Raw genomic sequence first — 25,275 nt, 5'->3', positions numbered from 1 at the left:
AAATAATTCAGTTGGACTTGCTCAAATAATAAATAATTATTTTTGCTTTTTATTTGAATGTCCAAATAATGGACATTTAAATAATGGACACCGGCGCGCGAAATGTCTATTGGCCGACTGTGGCAATTCGCGTCTAGGTCGCGCTCTGATTGGTCCGTGTTTTGCGTTAATAACTCCTAAACAAAGCCGCGAATAACATTTTTGCAAAGGAAAATGTTGCTTCAAATGATCTCAGGAACCTCCCATTTTCGGGATTTTCACGAATTTTGGGACACCCTGTATATCCTTAGCAACAAAAATACTCAAGATTACTATTGCTGCTAATTAACTATAATCTATAAATTAGGACCAACGAAGGCTGTGGTGGAAATTCAAATACTTTCTTCTATTTGACTGACCCTCACACTTAAACCTTGACATAAATTGTGACTTCTTTTGAGATATCCGCATATTCTGAGCTAGCAATCTCGGCGTTTTATTTGTTACAGTCACAAGATTGGTAATTTTGTTATTGAGAAGCATACACGCGCGTGCTATCTCTTTCTGGTCGGGAATGTACGCAATTTCAAACGGTTATGCAATAAAAATATCTATCGACGATTCCGTCGGAATGTTTCGCATTTCGAGGGTCGAAAGAAACGGCGAGAAAAGGGTATAAAATTTCACCCACGCCACAGCAGCGTGCATCGTCAGTTCTCCGATGGAATTAACATTCCGCTAGCGGACGGTTCGCGATTCTCCGGCGGGTATGTTTAATGATCGCTGTGACACGATACTAATATGTCGTCGGGCCGCGATGTCGGGCGGCGCCTTTGAGGGCTTTGGCGTAATAAATTAATCTATTAGCGCCGCGGCAGTCCCCATCCCGGCGTCCACCACGAATAAAGGATGAAAGAGGGAAAAGAAACCCGGCGGGGGGAAAAAGGGAAACGGAGCCGGGGACCGAGATCGGGTCGCCGTAATCTCCAATTAGGCCCAAATTGATTAGCCCGGATTACTGCCGTCCTCGTTACTCCCTAACCAACCTCGCATATGAGCGCCGAACGAAAAACGTTTACTCCTCCCTTGGCAGCGTTCAGTCCCTGGCACTGCGATATTTTAGAGCCTGCGGGTTGATACAATGTTGGAAGCGGAGGATACCGTAGTCATTTTTGTTAGACCCATTGTTTTAACTCTTCAGGGGCGATGTTTTGTACACTGTAAAAACATGTTCCAAGATTGATTACACGTGATCAGATTATGTTAGACCCAATGCAATTTCGTCCATGATTGCCAATATTTTAGAATCATGAGACAGCTATAGTAGATACCAAGAAGTCTAATTGACCTACAAAAGTGCCATATGATATACTAAATGGCCTATCATAAGAAAGAAACAAACAATGGAACATCTTTCCTGAACATCTTACTTTGGCTAGGAAGTGCATCATTGCAAATTACTGCATTTCAGCCTTGTATAGAGAGCATCGAAGCAACAGTCAATAGAGAAGTGCAACTTGATAGTAGAAGATTTTTTATTTTATATAAATTGGGCCTTCACTCTTCTAAGTTTATATCTTTTTTGGTATAAGTGATGCATAAAGAGTCGACCGAAGTGTGTCAATATTGATTGATTCTGTCACACGATATAAAGCGATGTAGGGTTTTTCTGTGTGTGCAATCATTGAGATCGCAGTTAAAGGAGTCGATTGCCAAGAAAAACAACGGAAAAGTACGCCGAACGAAAGGAAGTGGAGCTCGCAGTCGGAAAATCTTTCATCAACTGAGTTAAATTCACACTGACATTTAACACGGTCTTTCACTGTCTACTGTCCAAGCCATTCATCATTGGCAATCACAGTGATTGATCACCTGTCTTCGTAGAAAATAAAGAATATTGTTCAGACAACACCGCGAAATCTGATGTATGTAGTCGCCCCCTTTCAAACGTTAAAGACTAGCGTTGGTCGATAAACGATCGGTTCGGTAAATGTTTCGAGCGTAATAGACAGAAAATATCATTTCTCAAACGGTACAAATGAAATTGATTCACTATTAAATAACTATTCATAACAACGAGCTACGGGAGTAGCTAACTTCTGCGATTCTGATTAGATTCGAGCATAAATAGTTCGTTTGAAAAATTTCACATTGTTAGGTATTTCGATATTGTCCTGATAAAAATCGTTAACATAGTAGCTCGACTACCGGCCAGACAATAGTAATTTGGTACGAACGCAGGCCCATGTATTATCATGATTTGGACGATCGCTAAGACAAGACGTAATGACCGCACGCAAATGCCTTAATTAGTCAAGGCTGAGTGCGCTTCGTATACGAAATAGTACCTGCCTGCCTATAGATCATTCTATGCCGATCTATGGCAATGGGCTCGGTTCTGGTCGCCCACGTGGAGACATTATGCTTCAGTTGCATGGACACAATGCCTCTTAATCGTGCTTGTTGCTAAGAGGATGAAGTCCTTAATAACACCTAATTTCTTTTGTAGGACTAGTTGGGAACGCGATCCCGTAGCATACCTCTTCTATGTACACTCACTGCCAAATATTTCAAGTGACGTCATGATTACTTATTTCCGTGACTTCAGTAATGCTGTACATAAGGTGTAGATATAACAAATAATAAATGCTTTCCTCCGTATCCTCTATATTTCTTTCCAGAATAGAAAGGATAATTGATGTTCAGGTCCTGAAGATTAAATATTGAACTATGAAAGGTTTGAGAGATCTGTTCTGCAATAATTCAAGACGCAGAAGTTTCAACCAAACCAAACTGGAACCAAGAGACTTGAATAACATCAACTAAGTAGAAGAACACTCGAATTAGACAAATGCAAACCAACAGAGACCTAGCAGAAGCCTGACTCAAATCAATCTACAAACAGAGGGACACGACGATCTTGTGCTCCAATGCTTCTTGATCCTAAGACTCAGATCTTGAGACCTCTTATACAAATTATTCTGAGGACTATATCAGACTATATCAACTAGCAAGGGACTCGTCAACCTCTTGACTTGATGACCTACATTCTAAGGTGGTTTGAAGGATATTGAACCTAGCCACTCAAATCCTAGACCTTAAGGATCCTTCATTCATCATCCTTTCGATGGGACTCAGAAACTATGTTTGATTCTCTCAAATGACTTGAGTCCCAGGACTTGATCCTATTTGAATATAAGGTCTTACTTCTTCTAAATATAATCGTCAGTGTAGAAGTTGATTCTATCCAAAAGTCCCTGTATTCGAGGCTAATTATAGTCTTTAAATTTATTGACTAAATCTAACAGTGGATCCTCTTCGAGTATCCAAGTTTTATAACATAATTGCTGACTACATTGTTCAGTAGGAGATCAGTGTTCAACAAAATTAATACTACAAGGACCCTTGACTACAAGCATAACAATTCATAGCATTATTGTATGAATAAGGATAAGGAATAAGATGCTTCTTGAAAGAATCTTTCGAAAGTATTCTCGACTACTTCTAGCAATGGAAGACAATCACGCGTCAGCGTAACAATAACATTACCGTGTGATACTAAAGAGAAAGGTTGGCACAAGATGAAAGCTTGGCTCTTCACGAAAGAAACTCCCGAAAGTAATGTTTCATACCCGAAACTCGGTTTTCAACGTGTAATTATCTTTTCTCAAGAATCCGCTCCCCTTCGCTGCCGCCAGGCCACTCTCTAAACGACATATTACGAAAGATAAATCGAGCGGCCACGCGGCAAGATTAATGCCAGCATCATCCTGATTATTTCCCTTAAATTACGACTAATTATCCCGAACTTGGTAACGGGGTGAAAACTCTAGATCCTCTTCTTTTTTTCTACTCAGGTTTCGTTCGAGTCTCTCTGTAAACGGCTAGACCGGGTCCGCTAGATATCCAAACGACTCTCGTTCACGGTTGGTCCCTGCTCTGGGCAATCTTAATTGCCCGAATTAGTCAGAAGCTTGACTAATGGCGCGGTTTATATTCACCGTGCTACGTCAGAACGTGGACAGAGGGGGTGGAGAGAAATCTCGCAGCGTGGAGAGAGGGGGCGGGTGGTTAGGCCAATTTGTCGTAGACGGAGGAGAAGGTTCTTGGAAACATATACCGGCTACATGGACACACGGCCTCGGTCCAGGAGATCACGATGATGATTCACGTTGAGTTAGTGTGTACACACCCACCGTGCGCCCGATGTCCACGTCGTAATTTTACCGACGCGACGGTTGTTTACGACCGCGGTTTACGCGAAAACCTGCGAGTACGGCGCAGTAGGTCGACGGGAACCGCTTACTGCAGGTGATTCGTAAGAGATATTGCTCCAATTAGGGTGATTAAGATCGTGTACTATCGTCTTTTTGCTATTGTTCCAGAGAAAGAAGTACTAAATTGAGTTTCCAAATTTTGGGTGGGTTGAGAGAGGTAAGACGCTACTTTTACATACTTTGAGGATGTATAATGTATGGCGCGCGATACAGTGAATGATCAAGAGTCGTAGTATGAAAATTATATTTTTCTTATCTACACAATGAATAATATTGTCTTGCTAATTGTGTGTTCGCAATTCCAAAGCATTAATACCTCATCAAAGGACAATAGAATTTCAGTGTAGCGAGGGTTCCATTTAACAATTCACTGCTTCAGTAGAAAATCGCTAATCTATGCAAGGAGGTCTAACAATTCGAGTGGACTTCACTGGACTAACAATTTGAGTGGATATGTTGCTCCAATTAGGGTGATTAGGTTCGCAGACTCTTGTCCTTTTGGTACTGTTCTGTAGTATTTCTTCTTATCCTAACCCTCATCTGTCCCTCGTTTCAAGAACTGAATTTGCCCCTCGGCGTCAAATTGACACAGTGATAAAAAATCGATAAAATAACAAAGTAAACACTTATTTTTCGATGTTTTTTTATTCAAACTGATGTGTTAACATTTACATCTTATGTTTTTCGATTATGTGTTTCGCGTTAAAAAAATAAAAGTCACGAAGTTTCGGACTTTACCTACAAACAACAGAACAGTATAACTTATTTTAAGAAAACTGTGTCAAATTGACACAAGGGACGGGTGAGGGTTAAGTATTTAATTAATAATTTAATCTTAACTATATTGTGGATCAAGTGAAGTTGTATTTGCATAGTTTGAGTCTATAATGATACGTGGAATATGATAGTATGTTCAAGCATGATTATCACTGCGTCTGGCTAAACAGAGAGAAGCAGCTTTGCGTATTTAATAAACATCACGATGAAGTGTTTAACCAGTATTCTAAATGAATTTATTCAGTCAATGAGTTGTTTGATTCCATACAAACTTGCAACAAACAGATCTTTCATACATCACTCGGTTTCAGAGATATCTAACTGTAACTCATCCAGCTTTACACCGAGTGTAACGCATCATCAATCTTTCCTCTCCAGAGTATCCCAAGCGAAACGGTGAAAGAGGCACCTCCCTAAGCCAGGGATATCCACAGGTGGGGGCTCATCATGCTGCAAGCTTCCTCTTCATGAACTATTGCCAGTTTTATACTCTTCTGCGCGAACTAATAACTTGTTTGAAAATCCGGCCAAACAATTTGAGTTTATTTGAGACGTCAGAGAGATTAGTTTACTGGTTAACGTATATAGACAAATTTTTTGAGATTGTTATTGCTCGGAATTTCGAAGAAGGAAGTGAAGGTCGTTATTCATATAATGAAAATTTAAAATATTTGATTTTGATGAAACTTTTCGCATATATAAGTTACTTAGATCTATTGTACAACAAGCATATTTTAAACTTTCACTATAGGCACAGATAATGAAGTTAAAATCGTGACCAATTTTTAATTAATTTGTTGTACACATTACCTACTAAACTAATCCTTCTAACATCTAAAAAACACTAAAGTTGTTCGACCCAATTTTAAAAAGTTGTCCACTTAATATTGTCCCCGATTGAATTCAGCAGACACATCCCTCTACAAAGCCTCCAGAAAAAGACTCTAAGCTGCAAATCACCTTGCAACCAAGACAGCCCCCATAGAAGCGACAGCTCTAAATGAAACCGTTTGATTTCAGAAAGTTGCGAAGCTACTCGGGGTAATTGAATATTTGCTGAACTAATCTATCAAGCGAAGACAGTCAATTATATAGTCATCCCGTGGAATAATAGCTGAATACCCTGGAGGACCAAAGGGGATAAGAAATTCCCTGTAGAAGAGCGCGTGGGCAACAGCAAACGACTCAGGGGGTGAGAGTGGGAGGTGGCAGGGGTTGAAGCCGTATTACACGGGCAGGAGGCCCCCGGTATTCGAGTGTACCTGGTCAGGTGAGCCGAGGCGCCCGGAGCGCCGCTGATCACTTTGACCCCTGACCCCATCAATCATCGCCAAATCATACACCACTTATCTCGACGCGGCACGAAAGCTGCGCACGTTCCCGTAACGCACGTAACCGGCGAGGGTGCTCGCACCCGCCCCCGCAATTCCCTCAGGAATAGTGATGGGAGTGATACAATTTTTTGTCGTGATTTTCAAGTAATTCGGCAAATCGAGCACTTCTATGGAAGAATCGAAGCGTACTGAAAACTGAAGTACCTCGTATCGGAAGCTGATGTTGTGTGGATATGTGTGCTGAGAATGAGAAAGAAACATAATGAGTGAGAGGCAAACATGTATGAATTGAATTTGCTTGTGCGAAATAAAGAATTAGTGTGCACGAAGGAGCGTTTGTTTGAACATTTGTCAGTCGTTGTTTGATCATCGTTTGCGTTGCATATAATATGTTGCGTTAAATACATGATTCCCTGGTTTGTTTATTAACATATTAGAATAGCATCCACTGCTTGAACAGATATTGATGCTTGTTAAAATGAATACTGAATGATACTGGTATCACAATAGCAATGGATGTATCGATACTGTCACGTACCGAATCAAATGTACACGTACTACAGTGCGGAGCACGAGAGAAAACTAGCGGGAAGGGAACGGGGAAAGAAGCCTCAACATTCAGATTGTCTTTGCGTTCCCCTTGCCCCCTTCCCCTCCCGCTAGTTTTCTCTCCGCACTGTACTTGTGAGTGTTTCATACAAACTATGAGAATTACTTACAAGGGAAGGACCCCAAGTGCTTGACTTCGATTTTGATAATCTTTTGTGAGACAATGGTATATGGATCCCTAATGATGTCTGCAAAATATTAGATGTAGTTACTCAATAGTTTTGAAGATATAAACAATTGAACTTCGAAAGCTTGAGCTGCAAATCATGGTATATCAACAAGATATGAAAGTTTAATTGTTTATATCTTTACAACTATTGAGTAACTACACTTAATATTTCGCAGACATCATTAGGGATTCATATACCATCGTCTCACAAAAAATTATCAAAATCGAAGTCGGACACTTGGGGTCCTTCCCTTGTTAGAACTTTGAATTGTATTAAATCCGTAAATAATTGTTGAAAGAGAGATATTGGCTTTAGAGAACGAAAATAGTAAGAAAATTTATTTATTAATACTGGTTAATAATAATATTACCTAACGCAGACGTTTTCATCAAACAAAGATATTCTTTTGTAAGTCTTGACACAGTATTTAAGATATGGGGGGGGGGGAGGAACACAGCAGAAATGATAAAATTATACTCTCTAACATATTCATCCAAGATATACTACATCTTTGAAGGCATCATTTAGGAATTGACCCTTTTTGATACTTGCGTATTCATACGTACCTTGAACACAATCATATGTACATTGCTATTAGGAATCGATACTAATTGAGAAGGATCATGCCCAACACTACTCAGGAAGCACCGTTTTCGCGTCCGCGTTTTCCCCATACGCCCACGATACATCGCCCCGGCAATTATCGCCGCTGCGATACATCTTTTTTCTGTTTTTTTTTTCTTACCTTCTTGACGTTGCTCCATGCCTCCATCGCGATTGCGTGTTACCGTGTATCGCGTTACATTAAGGCAAACGTTCCCGTAAATGCATGGTTCGACGCCGGCCACGGGATCACGTTTATTCTGGCTCCGACCCGATTGTTTTGAGGATGATCGATAATTGAATACAGGTGGTTACCTCGGGGATCGGATATCCGTGCGCGCGTATCGAGCTTGGGACATTTTTAATTTTCACTTGGAGCTGATTCGTTTCGTATATATTTTTTTATTCGTATTACTTTTTTAAGGTGACCTCGAATTTTTTAAATGAAATGCTGTGTATTCAATGAGTAGATCTCTATACAAAATAAAAATTGACGAAGTCAATTATAAGAAACAGAGGTAAAATCAAAATGTATTTTCTCTTTTAATCATTTTAAAAAGTAGACAAGAGTATATCAAAATATATCTGTAATTCTTCTAACGTCTTTGCAATTTTGTATTTGATGTAGTCATTTTTGTAATAAGTATACAGAGGCCGCAGTCTCTTAATAAAATATTTAATAAATTCTATAATTCTTCATACATATCTGAGGGGATCTATTAATGTTTAAAATTTCATGGTTCACATTGTTTGGATTTTGGGGATTCAATTTTGGTTAGAAGTCAGCTTGGCTTTTATTACATATTACTTCTTTTCTTAAATTCATAATGCTCTTCTTTTCTCTACATTTATTATCGAAGAAGAACGTGCTAACTGTCTAAATATTTTTATATGAATATTATTAGGCGTGTAATTTACTTACTATAATCATAGACAACTTTACTTGTCGGTTTTCCATACAGGGAGGCGTTCCCACTCGTAAACGCTGACATTTCTGTCAACTACACCTCAAACGTGAATAGTTCGTGTGATTAAACCTACGAACATTGAAACGCAGATGTAAATGAAGCATTAAGTGTTATACTGACGTTGAAAATATGATTGAAGTGATTTCTGACGTGTTTGTAATAAATAGACTGTGCATCAGCTCATACAACCTTATACTTTCAGAAATTATTAAATTATTGATCGCATCCTTCATTACTATTTCTTTCCTTATTGATTCTCTGCTCCATTGATTTGAATAATATTTGAATCCTGTATTATATGCTATAATTATTTCGTTTAGTGATAACGAGATGCAGCTTGAACCAACAATTAACCTCAAAATCTGTGTCAGTGTGATGAGTATTATAGATTACCTCTTGGTAATTATATGAATTATTAAATTAATTGTATTAACTGTTACACTAATAGCACATAATTTGCATATTGTATATTGATAAATTCTTCGCTCAGACTTAAAAATTAATTATTATAATGATACGTTGAGTGGATCAACTACTTTTTTCATTAAATAAATTGCTTATATTATCAATACTATTTCATCTAGGCATTGAAATAAACAATTGCACGTCCTGTGGAATATTTATGGAAAGAAACGTTATATAGAAAGGTTTGTTAAAAAAGGTTTCATGAGGTACACACAAACAAGCTTTGAACTAGGTATTATCTACATAAATATTACTAATAAATAACATTGAAAATATCAATTTGACTGTAAGCATTATTTAACATTATCTTAGTACTATTCATTAAATAGTAATCGATAGACTCGATTATACGCATTTATATGGCAAAAATGAGACGGTAAAATTTAAAACAGTAAAAACACTAAGTGAATTTATACTGCTTTCGACTTACTACAATCATTAAACAAGGAAAAATGCTATTTAGTTCCTGTTTCTTACAAATGATTGATGAACAAAAAATGCAGTTGTCGTTACAGAAAAATTGAAAGAGTCGTTAAGTGCCAGAGAAACTATTGATTACTATTTAACGAATAGTACTAGGATAATATTAACTAATGCTTACAGTCAACTTGATATTTTCAATGTTATTTATATTTTTATACTTCGTCAATTCCATTTAAATTGAAACTGTTTTCATCGGAACTTATGAGACTGTTTTTCAGAAGTGTTCCATGGTCCATGTTTTAAATAGGACCTATCAAATTAACTATTTTGATTTCCGATTTGATCGAATCGTTTCGCAGTAGTGTGTGAGCGGATCGTTCCGCTAAAAGAGGAAAACCAGAAACGAAAAGGAACGCGAACGAGGAAGGTGGAGCCGAGCAAGATGATGGCAGAGTCTTCTCCACCTTTGGCTCGGGCGTTCTCTTCGTTTTCTAGACCCGCAATTTCTCTTAGACTCGTACCGTGACTCTCGAAGTACGAGCAAAATGCTTGGCCTCGGTATAGGTGAAACGGTGAAATGAAAAGCAACTTCTGGTAATTGGCGGACAACGAGCGTCGCGATCGTCCGCGTGACTCGAGAATTTTGCGTTCGTCTCTTCTCACCATTGTCCGTCTGAGCCCTTCAAACGATTCGGAACGTGCGGTTAAATGATTTCCATCATTCGGCGAGAAAAAAGCGCTGGAGAAAGTCCCCGGTGATTGATTCCGTTCTTGTCCCCCGTTCGTGTAACAGCCCGAGCACCACAACCTTTAAACAAACATTAGAAGTTCATTAATTATACGCCTTCCGTGTGGAAAGTGGCGTTTGAAATATTAGTATAGGAATCAAAATCGCGCCTCTGCGCGACCAAGAAAGACGAATAAATCCTTGGTAACGAGCGACGTATTACACCTGTAATTATAGCCTCTCATCTTTCAAGGTTCGTTCCTGCACGAGCTACCAATAATGGCGCCGAGTTAATGAGAGAAAATATGAAATTGGCACTGTTCCGAACGCTCGCGATCCGATGGTTGGCGTTCAGTTCGACCCCGGGAAGAAGAAATAAATCCAAATAAAAACGGAAAGCCAATTGGAAAACGTGTTTTCCTCGTTATAGCGCGATTGCGTGCTTCTAGCACTTCTTCACGCCGATGAACTTGTTGAAATAAAATTTATTTCGCGTCGAATTACTGCGAATTACTTCGAATGTGACTACGTGTTTATTTTAGAATGTCACCTCTCGACTGCGGATCTTTATGCAAATTCGTATTTTTTCTAATTAATTTGATACTGTTTTGTACGAACTGAAGATCCCTTCTGGTGAACATGGAAAAGTCGTGCAATTCATTTTGATTGACATGCGGGTTTTCTTGAATTTTACAATCTCATATATGCTACAATTGCATGAAGATCTGCTGCCTACTAACCGCCAAGTTATGTAAACTTATTATATTATAATATTAATATTATTTATATATTATATGGAAGGTTTAGAATCAGTTGGTCTGTACTTACAGCTGTTAGTTCTGTGATTATTGACATAAGTAGCCTGGGATTTTATATATTCATAACAGAAATGAGATGGTAAAATTTAATAAGCAGCACAAAGATTAAAAGATTATAAGAATAGCCAGACTGCAGATTTTATGCTTTTAGGCAAAAATGTGTAATTCGAATCGAAAACAGTGAAAACATTTAACGAATTTAAAAATATTGATGCATAATTTTCAATTGACTAAAATTATTAAGAAAAGAAATAAATGTCTACGTAACTTCTGTATCGTGCAATTAATGATAATTTTTATTTTACATAAAGGCCCGTTAAACACAAGGATTAAAATAAAGGAACAATTTGCTTCCGACCAAAGTGTTCTCACGATAAGTATGGAACAATCGATTTGCAACAAAGGTGGCCGAAAAATTAGAGGATCGGCTCCGCGAGAACTCGCCTAACGCGAGAACCTCTTAATCCTGGTCACAAGGGGTCACGCATGAGAAACAAAAATAGTTTGTTGTCCGCGGATCCGAGAGTTCTCGGTTCTTTTCACCCCGTCCCCCTTTCTTCTTTATCTCGGTCCCTTCAAACTCGACTTACCGGGTCCGCGATCTCGACGACTCATTAGTGCTGTCAAGCGGTTCAGCCCGCAGCAGAAATCAAAGCTAACTAGGGTGCTCGATCACTCAGACTTGTATTAAGGATATTTGCATAAAGAATGCTTTTATCGGTATTAGAAATTCTCCAGTCCGCGAGACAAGGGGAAACTTCCTCCCCCTTTTTCTCGTTCTGGCATTCAGACGACAGAGGGTCCTTTGTGTCAGGCTGGCGAACGTTTAATTTCGAGAGGGACATGTTGCCGATTAATGGGATTCAATTAACTCGGTTATGTTCATCAACGTCCAAACCGATTGCGCGTTCGCCAGTAGGAAAGAGAACTAGTGATGGGCATGATTCTTCTCAATTATTAGGCACATTGTTGACTTTGACAAGTAAGAGTCCCGTGTTTCAATACAAAAATAGGGAATATTTTATTTTCCATCCCGAAGTATTTTTCATCCCAAAGTTCTTCTTCTGCGGTAGAATAAATTCGGTTAGTCTGCAATAATCTAATCATCAAATCAATTTTATGCATCCTCATAAGAATTAAAGTACTGCTGGGAAAGGCCATGCTGCATTGATCCGATAAATGGTAATCTGATGAGGCAATATCTGGTGAATATGACAGGTAGCATATCCCACCCCAAACAGCTCCAACGTTACCCTAACTAGATTTGCAATGCGTAGTCTAGCATTGTTGGACAAGCACTTCGCTTTTCTTTTAATGGTCAACTTAAATTGGCTAATTGTTGTTCCTGACTATTCTTTAACTGTTTGACATGGATCATCATAGAGTAATGCTTCCAATTATTCGTCTTGGAACTCTTTTTGATTCTTTCACGTCGAAATCACCATTTATAAATCATTGGAACCTTGAACTTCTACAAGAAAATGTTTACTTTCAGCTGCACTTTTCTTTAAAATGAGATGATACAGCAACACTTCCTGCAAACTGTGTCGCGAAGAAATTCTTATCTTAGAGGTATTATAGCATACACACCATAGAAGGTCACCGACCGATTAGTATACTAGAGCCTCGCTGGTTGCAACCTCGTTCATTGCATGTAATCAACGTTCGTTGCATACTAGCGGTTCCCACCACGAATTGTTAGAGGTTCTAACAACTTGTTGGGGATTGTGGTGACTACGTAGAGCCAATGCGGAGTGAGAAAGTGGAAAAAGAGATCGCGTGATTGGTTACCTCTCTGATTGCACGCATGTTCGGTCTCGTTTCGTACAAAGAGCGAGATTCTACTGTAAACGGCAGGAGCTTATTCAAGTACCTAATACTTGATTACCGAATTACTTGAAAATCACGAGAAAGAATTGGATCACTCCCATCACTAGAGAGAACCACGAGAGGAGAGGAAAAGAGAGAGAGAGAGAGCGAGAGAAACGATCCTTTCAAGTAGACGAAGGTTAATGGTCTAGCGAAAGACGATCGAACGAAGAGGCTCCCTGTGACAGGTCTCGATAGTAGGCAGAGGAGATGGGGAATAGTTAGCGACCGGTGGAGAGTCTGTTAACGCCCGGTATTCACATGTAAATCAACCAACCGGCTGGATAAGAAAGAAAAATCGACAGATCGGCCCGCGCAAACGCCGAACCCCAGCGAGAGGGATGAAAAGGGGCCCCCGATGTTAAGTGTCCGTTATGATGGACGCATGGGTGCACCATGCCGGATGAAACACTTGCCCCCCATCCTCCCACCCCCTTCGATTACGAAAGGAGCAGAATTATCTGCTCCCATCCACGGTAGCGGCGATCAACGATACACGGATCGATTTTTCTCGGGCCGCCGACAGTGACAGCCATCGAGCTCTCGATGTTTAATATCTGATGGTAGGAGTGTTCGAGATCGGAATTCCGCCGCAAAGAGTTCCCTCTCTCGTGGCTGGCTCGCGTGGTGGAATCCTCGATCGAGATCGACGATCGGGACGGTGCTTTTAAACGCGTTTTAGCGGCAATGACGTGCTAAGGGACGCCACTCACAATCACCGGAAAATCGACCACCATATCCCAAATACAACGACAATGCTGTAAGACACTGCATACAATACAAATTTAAATTATAGAAAAGAATTTCTTAAATCAAATCGAAATCGTTAACTTGTTATTAACACGTCGGCTGCCGTGTGAATTCTGTATGTTTCGCGAAAATTTCGCGATTTTTACCACTTTATGCGTACGAAGACGTTATTAATAATTATCATTAGTTACTTGACAATAAAGTTTGCACCTTATGCCATAATGTAGTTCTTTCCAGAACGAATAAATAATACTCAGTGCCACTACGTTTATGACAATCGTCTTTAAGGGACAGTGAACGTTAATCCTTAATTGATCTGGTGGTTTCGGATGTATTTTGACATCTTTCTTTAAATGGTAACATTTTAACATCGTGTTACGTGATCAAACTGTGTTAATATCACACTGAAAACATTCACGGGGTGCCAGAGATACCCTGCCGATTAGTTGAGGATTATGTTAGTACCAAGAAGGACAAACAAAACATTTTTCTGAAAAAGACCACCGGGTTCAGAACGAACAAATTGGAGTCCCAATCCTAACGACATAGTCCTAACTCGGCAATACATCATCGGTAATGTTTGGTCCTGATCCGCACATTATTAAGAAGCTAATTTCGCGTACTTCAGTCCGGTACTTGCTTTGCATACCGAAAGCACCGTTCCGCAATCAATTTGGTGGTAGCTAATTAGACACAGCAACGATTACAGGCGACCGATGGTCCGCCGGAGGGTAGGACATCAGCATCGTCACCCGGAATCAAGGGATTCGCGCGGGTTCCCATGGAAGTTGGTCTTCGGGGTGGACAGGAACTCGCCGAGACGCCGGGCAATAAATATCTTTATGCAAAGCCCGCTAATAAACATTGTCTTAATGATCGAGGATCTCCGATCTTCGGTGGCTGTCTCGGGTCGGGGCAGCCTGGCAGCACTAATGAGTATCCCGTAGAAACGAGAGATCACTCGGATCCAGCGGAGATCGAGAACGAACCTCGGTCGAACGAGGAAAGAAGGCAGAGACGAACGTAGGGGGAGAGAAACAGACGGGGAGGAAAAAAAAGAGAAAAGAATCGAACGAACTCGAAGGGAACTCGAACCGATTTGTTAAGATATCTGGCTGGTTCGCGGCCGTCCGTGAGGAATGTTGAGAGTACGCGGCCACGGCAAGAGACGTATTATGTACACCGGTTCAGTCCCAATTAAAACTTATCGGCTGGTCCGGCTCCGCCTACCGAGATCTACAGTTTCTAATTATCGGGTAAAACATTATCCCCCTGCCCCCACCCTCTCTCCTCTCCCGAACGTTCCACCCCCTGACGTCCCGTATCCGCTCGCGATAAAACCAGCCAGGGATCACTTGGGCCCACGCCAATAATGTATATTTAGGCGCGGGACACCTAGCGCGGTGTATTAATAACCTGATATCACTTAAAATATCGTGCAACAAGACTCCGTCTGTCGTCTGGCTATTATTTTTGCCACTGGCGATCTCGACGACGCGAGTTTTTACTATTTATAGGGAATCCGACGGACGCGGTTCGATGGTCTATCTACCAGATAATTATCGGACAGCTGGAACGTGGGATTCTGGGTATTGGACATTCGAGTAGCTACTGAATGGGTTGCTGTAATAATATATAGTATATAATATTGCACTTCATTATATAATTATCAATTATAATACTTACTTATTGCATTCATAATTATCGGCACATGTACGAAGATCAAATGATCTTGAGTTATTGATCCCAGGTAATACTTGGACGAATCACGGTCCGAACCTGAGCATTCTCATATTCAGGAGGATCGGAGGGGGGCCAGAGAAAGTGGGCAGTCTCGAAAATAGCGGTCACTGTGCACGCACCTTAAATCGTCGGCCCTGCCAACTCCGCGGGATGCCATGCCTCGAGTCAAGCATTCCTGACACCCTGAAGTGGCTGTCGGAACCAGAAATGGAAAGGGAGAGAGCGAGCAGCAGAAGGAGACCGCGAGGTTGAACCGAGAAGCCGAGAACATATCTAGAGTTCCGAGATAATAAGAAGAACACTTTCCGCTGGTTCGCGGTGGACCCGCGAGCAACCCGAGGTCACTATCCAAATCCACCGTGCGTAGGCCGCCGTGTTATCTCGGATCTTTGTTGCCTCGCTGCATCCGCGAGCGTATTCACCACGATCCAAACGAGCGTAATAACGAGAGCCAAGCGTAATTGAACGAGTGCCTCTGGACTCTCCGCGCTATGAGAACGCGAGAGTCCTTTATGAATCGCGGGTTTCACCCCGTCGAGAATCGCGCGAAGCCGACGGGAAGAGACGGGGTCTCGTGTAACGAGGACGAATCCCATGGGAATGCAATGCGGAAATTTCTGGATGGATCTCTTCTGGTTATCTTCTTCCTTTGATCTTCCTCCTCCTACGCGTCACCTGGTTCTTCAGACTTTTGCTTTGCAACCCCCCTCCCCCTAAAATAAAGCTACACATAGCATCGGTGTGTGGCTTCCCTGATGAAGGTAGCTGCAATTATTGCGAAATGTAATATCGTTATTCTACAGCAGACGCATATCTCCATCAATTGTGATGATGAAATAAATATCATACTTAATTATGGACGTGGAAAAAGATATTAATTAAGTAGGAAAATATATGTATTGCTACACTGTCGATCTTGTAGCAAAATAAAAATTGTTTAGATCAATATCAAATAGCGGAAGACATATTGGAATATCTTTTTTCTGTAATGATCTTATTGAAAAGAATCTATCGACGTTCTTAGATGCTTTTAATTTTTTTACTGTTTTAAATTGCACCTCCTCGTTCTCGAAATAGATGCATGGAATCATCTGTCTATTATCCCTGTGACGGATAATGTAACCTATAATGTTGTTAAACGTATATTCGCAATTTAATACTTCATAAAAATCACAAAAATTAGGTAAGCTCTTCAATCTATGCAAGGATTGTTATCACTAGACTGCAGATATAAGCATTTATGACAAAAATGGGCACGTTCAATTTAAAGCAGTGGACGTGTTAAAAATATTTGAGGATATCAATGTATTAGTTTCAACTTAGTAGGATAATTAAAAGAAGAATACAATTTTTATTTGGCTCCTGTGTCCTGCAATCAATGCGAACATTCTTTATTTTACATGATTCGCAATCTAGTCATCACCCACTGCAACTTTAAGTGTAATGTAGCTAGGACAATCTTGATCTTCCACATAATTGGGATATCCTGTTCAGCATATCCTGTTTCAGCTCACCTTTCTCCTACACATGTTTCTACAGATAAATATTGAATCCCCGAATGATATCACAGGTGTTTTGAGAAGCGCATCGATGGAATGGCAGACCGTGACCGCGGCTGCCATTTTGAAATCGCATCACCGTGCAGATATCGAGGTCCGAGATGCCTTGGCATCGACACAGGGCCGCGATTTAAGAGTTCTGAATGCGACTTAAGTAGTCAATGACGACGGGAGGTCCACCGTGGTGTGTGCCAGAAAACAAATTGGAGCACGCGAAGACAGAGCAGCCGGCTGCCATTCAGATAGACATCGACACGATAGCCAGCCGTGCTTCGAAAACTGGCGGCAACACGCGGCGCTAAGCGTTCTCGTTATCGCGTGGCGATAAGGGATCGATACCATGTGAAGATCCCAACAGATGTAATGTGTACAAACAGCCCACGGGAAACAGAGATCGATAAGATCGTCGAAACGATCGGTGACGGCTAAACGGACTTAGAAACTGTCGATCTAGAAGTCATAAAGTTTTGACACTTTAGAGAAACGCTTGATCGACGGCCGAATGATCGATGCTGGTGATTGTACTTTATGGTCTGTTGTGAAACTCGGTGGTGAAATTTGCGAACATCGTCATGGATGATGAACAGGTGAACTTTAGCAGAGAAACTCAGGGAAATCGATCATCACCTTCAGATTTTGATAGGATGATGTACATAGTACCATTTTAGACTGCGGATCTTCATGCAAAATAAAAATGTTCAGCAGCAATGGGAGGAAGCAGGAGTTAAATAAAAATTCATTTTATTCCTTTGTAGTTCTCTTAAATGGACGATCTTACATTAAAACAATCAATTTTTACATGCAAGTCTAGCTATACTGAATTCTTATCATTTTTGTATGAAATATTAATGTTTGAAAATTACAAACGTGCATTTGGAAGCAAGTTGTAGGACTATTAGAAAGTCTATAGTAAAGATAAGGGTAGTACATAATAACAACTTAGTCCAAGACATCAATATTCAATTAACATTTTACAAACAGAAAATTATTTAATAAGAAGAGTCTTTTAAAATAAATCATTCATAGTCGAGAATTCCTTAATCCATCCAATACCAACTAAAAAGATTTAATAATAATGGCACAGTTCAATAAAGTTTGAGGGATTAATTATTAAAATTGTAGTCAAATATTGTGAATAATGATGTACGATAAATTGTTATTCGGTACTAAAAGGGATAATAAACGTCTCATCGATAATTACAATTTAATTTATGAATTATTAAATCGTATCCTGGAAATATAATTTAATACAAAAAGAAAATGATTAAATCTCCCTTGAGAAGTCTATCAACAGGTTTCCGGTAGGTAAGCAGCAGTCTTTAATGATAAAATGGTACACTATTAATTAATAACGAACACGAGGCAATAGGACGTGTTCGTTGGGATAAGTTCTTATCGATCAAAGAATTCGAATTAATATGTAAATTTCTAATCTCCGCAATTCATACGTTCCACAGTCAAATTAATTGCTACGATACTGTTGTTGAATGGTTCGACAGGTATGATTTTATACACATATTACGCATACGGCAAATCAAGTTTCGCGTATCTTAAAATTCATTAAAATTCCGTGCGGATGGAAAAATTCCAGTAAATAGAGCTTATATTTATGCAACGTTTCAAGTGAACTACGACTGATAGCAAAATATGAAGCGAATGTGTCCTGACGCTTTAAAGACCGGTCACGAGATTTCTCGTTTCCATTACTTATCTGCGGAAAGTATGTACCTGTTTAGAAATAGTTACTAAAATGTTATCAAACGTTACGGGGAAATTGCCCGATCTACTTTAAACGAGTGCTGCCACCTCAGGCGCACGTTCACTAAAAATGTGAATTATTTATATGCTTCATTTGCTTCACGCTTACTTTCGAAAAGATCAATCGTATTAACTAGAACCGACGTTTCTCATATCCTTGTAGATTATACGTATTGTGTTCTAGTACATTATAGCATATTCTGGTATGTTATAGCCTATTCCCGTATATTATACTATATCCTGGTATATTCTAGTAAATTCTAGTATATTCTAGTAAATTTTACTACATTAAAGTATATTATAGTATGTTAAAGTATACTATAGTATATTATATAGTATATTAGTATACTATATTGTATAATAGTACACTACAGTATATATGTGTATATTATATTATATACAAGTATATTACAGCTAATCCTATTATAATATGCTATATTGTAGGAAATTCTAGTATATTTTAGTATATTATGGCATATTCTACTATATTACGCTATATTTTAGTATATCGTAGTGTATTATAGTATATTATACTATACTCTGGTATGTTCTAGTGTATCGTAGTACATTGCAGTAGGCTGCATTCTAAAGATAACAGTCTTATTCGAGTCTTGGAATGTCAAAACCTAGTAAAAATTAATTCCATCAAATTAAAAATTCAGCTTTCTCCGGAGTAGGAAATTTCGCGATTCGATCGAAATGGAACCAAAATGATTGCGCTTCACTCAGAAATGAGGATTTCGCGATTCTATGCTCGTTCGGGAGCAGTCGATAACGCGTTCGACGAATGCGAATCGACCGGGCCGAGTGCCAAAGATGAGGGACCACGCAAGGCGAAAAATTACTTATTCATGCAAAACTTTCGGCGCGAAATTGATTACACCCGATAAATCAATCAGCCCACGGAAAGAAAGACAGTGAGCGGATCTGGGGGAGTAAGCGGGCAAACGGTGAAAAATGACTAAAGTGGGAAAAAGAGGGAACGAGGTGCGCGCGGGGGACGAGGGACAGCGCGATTTTTGCGTCAAAATTAATAAATCGATTTAATTGATTTAATAAGTCGATCGATTTATGGATGCAATCAGTGTCGGAGGGTAGATTTATTGCCGCATAACCGTTTCTTCACGTAGCGGTCTCGGGGCGTCACGCACCACGAACTTATTTTCTGCCTTTTTCGTAAAGAAATCACGTACCACCCCGTCTCTAGCAAAGAATCCGCCTGATCCTGATCATCTGGGGAATATTAAACGCTAACTTTCGGTTATAAATTCTGTCGAATCGGCCCCGCCAATTTGATACACATTCCACGACGTTCGCGCGGCCATTTGTAACGATTTCAACAATATTCACCGCAAAACAGGATGTTTCTGTCGATAACTCAACAATTGGCAAGACTGGTGGACACACTTCAATCTTTTAGCTATGTATAACGAGCATACTAGTAATGAAGAAGTTCAAAAAATATATTTCTTTTGTTTTATGTCGAGTACATATGAGCCGTTTATTTTGAAAGTAGCCTAGTCCATTTTCGAGAAAAATCAAGCTCGCAATTTTAATATTTACATTTCTACGTCATCTTTTCATTCTGAAGCAAATTGTAACTAATATATTTATAATCACAAAGATTTTGTAAAAAGGAAATTAGGTGATTAATAGAATGATACAAATCTTTCGTTTGAAAGTGGCCTAAGACCATTTGTCAGTTGTTTGATGTTAAGGTAGCAGGTAGGTTGTAAACGAATGACAGAGATTTTGGCGTCGTAGAAATGTCATTAAAGAAAAATAATTTACTGTTTGTCCCCCAAGATTATTATAATGTTATCAAGAAGTGCCGGAAAGGTAATAACTTTATTTTAAATGAAATGAAACAAGAGGATTTCATATCAACAAGATTTTTGGGGGATGCTATTTTTAAAAGGGTAAAGAATTCTAATGGAGAAACAATAAATTGGTTAAAAATATGCTGGATGCGTTTCTTGAGAAATGAACCATATAAAATTGTCTACAAGATATCAATTGCTGAAAATGCAGAGTTTAAAATACTGAATCTATTACCACGTCGAGGTAGACCAAGAAAATTCGAAAATATTGTATTGACACCACTTTATAAAAATATAAGACAAATTACAACAGCGAAATCCCTCCCGCATACACAAAATGTAAATGAGGAGTAAATTGTTATGTAATTTATATAGTTAGAAGATTCCCTGAATTGCATAAATGGTGTTTTTCAAGTTTTTTAATGAAATATAAAATATATTGAATATTGTTTATTCAATTTGAAACGTTTTAAATTATATCGAATGGACTTGGGTGTTTCAAATTTTATGACAAATCTAATTGTTAATTATGAAAATGGCTTAAGTCCATTCTTGGTAAGAAGACACATATTATTCACTTAATAATTACTATTATTTTAATAGGAATTGTAAATTTAACTCTGTTAGATACACTTAAGGAATATGATCCATTGGTTCCTATACGTATATTTTTAATTTCATTGAAACACGCGCAAACTCTTAAAGATCTCAATTTAAACTTAAATAGACTTAGGCCACTTTCAAAATAAACTGCTCGTATACTCATTATTTGTATAAAATTACCATTTGCTGTTTAAGCTATAATTTTTAAAATTGGGATATTTGAGACAAGAATAAAATAATAAGTAATTGTTTTTAATCTCCTTTGTGTTATCTCCTTAAGAAATTTGCTCCATCTTCTTTTTGCACAAAAACACGTTTACGTAGGACAATTATTGTCCTCGATAAGGGACGGTAACTTACATTTCTTCTTTCTAACAAGCCTCGGCAAACGTTTCCTCTCTTTTGATTAGTTTCATTTTTAACAAGTTAATCTTTATAGGTTTTATTTTTGCAACACAATGCGATTACACAAATAATCGACAAAATCTATCAAGTCTTTTAAGAAGAGGTTTGAAAAGTAAAAGCAGTTGGAAACTCGTCTGTGACTTCAGTGAAAAGTGGAGCCCACGCGGATCGCAGTTAATGGTTTAGGTTACGGCGAATTCATTGATGTATCGCGGGCCATTAATCAACGCGACACTCGTAAGGATTCATTTCGATTCAATGACGCGGAGCCATTATCGCGATACAGGGACAATTTAGTTAATAGAAACATGAGTACTAGCGCGTTTGAAACGGCCATTTATATACGTTCGAGCGAGCAGTTTACGAGTCATCGAGGCTCGCCACCCTCTTGATTGATTCCCTCGGGTCTGCGGTCTGTTCTAAATTATCCACTAAATGTCACATCGTGCCTGAACCCGAGGCGCTGACTCGTGGATCGAAAGGGAGCGTAAAACGATTGATTTAGTGCGCGATCGAATTACCATCGCGGTTATTGTCTCCCAATAAATAATAATAGTATTCGCGATCACATATCGGGCACAATCGGCCGGATAACGTTTTCAGCGGTCGTGCAAAAATAAATGAGAAGTCGACCTAGTGATGGGAGTGATCCAATTCTTTCTCATGATTTACAAATAATTCGGTAATCAAATACTCGTGGAAAAGTAGAGTACTTGATATCGACAGCTGATCGCCCTTTGCAAACGGAAGTTATTTTCAGCATTTTTTTTTTTTGGTGTCTCGAATACAATCTATTTTCTTATTGAAACGAAATTGTGTGCTGAAGAAGCAAGTGTGGGACTTACATTAAGAAAATTCTGTAAGTGATTAGTAAAAATGTATTTTTTGAGTGATCTCTTTACAAATGATTCGTAGTCGCAGAACGGTAAAATTGTTTAGGGAATATGGTTCAACCAAATTTCTAAGTCTAAAGTACTTTGACACAGTATTTGAGGTATGAGAATGTGAGGAACGACAAAATTATCCTGACATATTCGATACAGAATATATGTACGTCCAGAATTACTAGACTACTTTATTTTTATTTTATTAGACTATTAGAATATTAGAATTATTATTGGAATTATATTTTAGAATTTATTATTAGAATTATATTATATACATACAATATATATAGAATTATTAGACTGCGGATTTTATGCATCTATGATAAAAATGGGAAAAATTTAAATGTACTATTATATTATTTTCAACCTATTAAAGATATTCCGCAAGAAATTAAATATTTACTTCACCCCAACTGGTTGCAATACAGGTAGAAAGTCTACACATTACACAGTCTACTTATTACACGTATGATTTGTACGTACCATAAACACAATCATATTTTGCTATTAGAAAACTATACTAATTGAGAAGAATCATGCCCATCACTAGATCGACCGGCCTATGGTTGCTATATGTATATCTCATTCGTGGGACGTACCGAGGTGCAGAGTATAACGTGTGCGAAAAAGAACTCTTGGAAACGCGCGAAACGATACGTCGAAGCCATGTGACGCGCGATTGTATGCAAATCGAAGCTGCACTCGCGTTACTGCATCGTAAGGGCGTGTTGCACGCGGGCACCTAGCACGATCAGGCGATTATTAGACGAGGGATACGTGACTGGAAACACCCGGCACCGTTTCAATAGCAACAACGGGACCCTAATATGTTTATAATGTCCGCGAACCGGAGAATGAACCTCTACCGATCGGCGGATCGAGATTTATGACTGAACACATTCATCTAACTAATTAAGCGTTTTCGCAATTCATTCGACGCCGCTATCGGTGACAAATGGCGGAGATTAGCGAGCTTGAGAAACCCTGTTTTACATAACAATAGGAAATATTGAAAATATTATGGGGGTGTTAGCAGAAACAGACTCGAAACAAAGAGTAGTGCACTGTGTCAAGGAAAAGTGCAATTCTCACGTAAAGCTGTCTGAGATAAAACAATGAACCAGTACAGTGCTGTTTAAAGTGATTAATGCGGGTACTTTCGTTGTAGATTGAAAGCTAAAGGTCGTTGTCTTTAAAATCATCTAATTCATTCTAATAATTCTTTAAAAGAAAATGGCAATTGCTTAGTTTGTTTTAATGCAAAAGAACAGCATTTTATACCGAAAAGGAAAGAGAATAATTGAAAATAAAGCACATCTGTTCATCCCATTGGTTTTGTGCCGTTACTTCGGTTCAAGGCACGAGTTGAATTAAGAGAAGACACAAATGAGTCAATAGAGAATTCTGTAAAAATGATGCAGAAAAACGTAGAGCATCGCCTAAACTATCCGCGGCGCAGCATTTGTCTTCCCTGCTTGTGCCAGTTTCTAGGTCTGTTCACAGATTAGACAGCTGAATTACATAGATACCGGTGGAAGCTATAATCGCGATTGTCAACCGGTCGTCATATTTTGCGAGCCGTGCTCATTGAGTAATTTTTTTGGGGCGATTTAATTAACTAAGCAGCAAGTGTACGGGCAATATACCATCCGCGTTTCGTTCGTTTTTCGAATGAACTATGCAGCGGAAACGTATTAAACTCCGAAGTTTCATAACTCACGATAAATACTTTCTTCTAATTAAACTCCTGATAAATTGTTTTTCAACAGGGAGAGAGAGATTCCTTATCGAACGAGTCACATTTGTCCGGAACGCCCTCTTCCATCTGAGCCGCGGTCCGATAGCAGGTTTAATTAGTGGCCGAACGTGAGGTACGCGAGCTGCGCACAGAAATCCTTCTTATTAGAGCAAACCGGTGCTGAAATATCAACTTTCGAAGCGCGTCAACATTACCGATGAGAAAGAGCGACGTTAATGTGTCCGCGGACCGAGAAGAAAAGGATCGCAACGTTCCTCGGATGAAGATAGATAATCTCGTTTCCGAAACGGCCGTTCTATTAGAGGCGCCATAATGCTCGTTCGGTACGTCGTCATCGGGAATTAAGTTAGCCGCGGTTGTTCGTGTTGCGAACAAAACGTTAACGACTAGCTACAAATTTTACGACCGTGAGAAGTGCGGCCGAGCGAGCAGACGCGCGTTGCCCGGTTTTTCCGCGCGGTTATCTGTCCGGCGGCGGAATCGTTAATTCCAACGGTTTAATCGGAATCGGTATTATCGGAAATGTATACGGACCTAACAAGACAGCCGCCGATAACCGGCTCGCCGATGTTCACGGCAGCCGTTTCTAGGGAAACCGTACCAGCTCGTAATTATAACTTTGTGGATGCGAGCCGCGATCGACCGGAAGCTCGTTACTCCGTCGAGATCGGATCGCAGGAATAGAGGATGCTCTCTCGCAGAAACAGCAGCGCCTCGTTTTCGGGCCCGGGTTTCTTTCTGTCACCGGTAATCGTCGCTCGATCACGTTCCCCTGGCCGCCGTTCAATTTTGACGAAGAGAGAAGGAAACTTTCGACGACCACGACGACAACAACGACGACGACGACGACGCCGTCGACGACCACGCCGATTGGCCGCGATCCAATTACGTTCAATGAAAGTCGCTCGAGGGATTTATGCCCTCCGATTCTGTCTCCGTCTCGCGTCCCGCCGCAAAAACAATGATCCATGG

At 39.5% G+C, this 25,275-nt stretch overlaps 2 long non-coding RNA genes across 2 annotated transcripts in view; one reads left to right on the top strand and one right to left on the bottom strand.

The window, feature by feature from the left end:
* The window catches only part of LOC143211915 (uncharacterized), a 135,975-nt gene that overhangs the window by 5,686 nt on the left and 105,014 nt on the right, over positions 1-25,275 (bottom strand). Inside the window, exons 2-3 of the long non-coding RNA XR_013009568.1 lie at positions 10,127-10,413; positions 8,672-8,786 (exon numbers count right to left, since the gene is read on the bottom strand). This is a non-coding gene — a long non-coding RNA (uncharacterized LOC143211915). The remainder of the gene's footprint in view (positions 1-8,671; positions 8,787-10,126; positions 10,414-25,275) is intronic.
* Positions 4,023-7,081, top strand: LOC143211892 (uncharacterized). The gene is made up of 3 exons (XR_013009564.1): positions 4,023-4,290; positions 4,365-4,413; positions 6,054-7,081. It is a non-coding gene; the product is annotated as an uncharacterized LOC143211892 (long non-coding RNA).

Source organism: Lasioglossum baleicum, chromosome 9, assembly GCF_051020765.1.
Source record: "Lasioglossum baleicum chromosome 9, iyLasBale1, whole genome shotgun sequence".
Classification (NCBI taxonomy): Eukaryota; Metazoa; Arthropoda; class Insecta; order Hymenoptera; family Halictidae; genus Lasioglossum; species Lasioglossum baleicum.
Note: the sequence above shows the minus strand (reverse complement) of the source record. Positions and strands in the feature narration are given on the sequence as shown.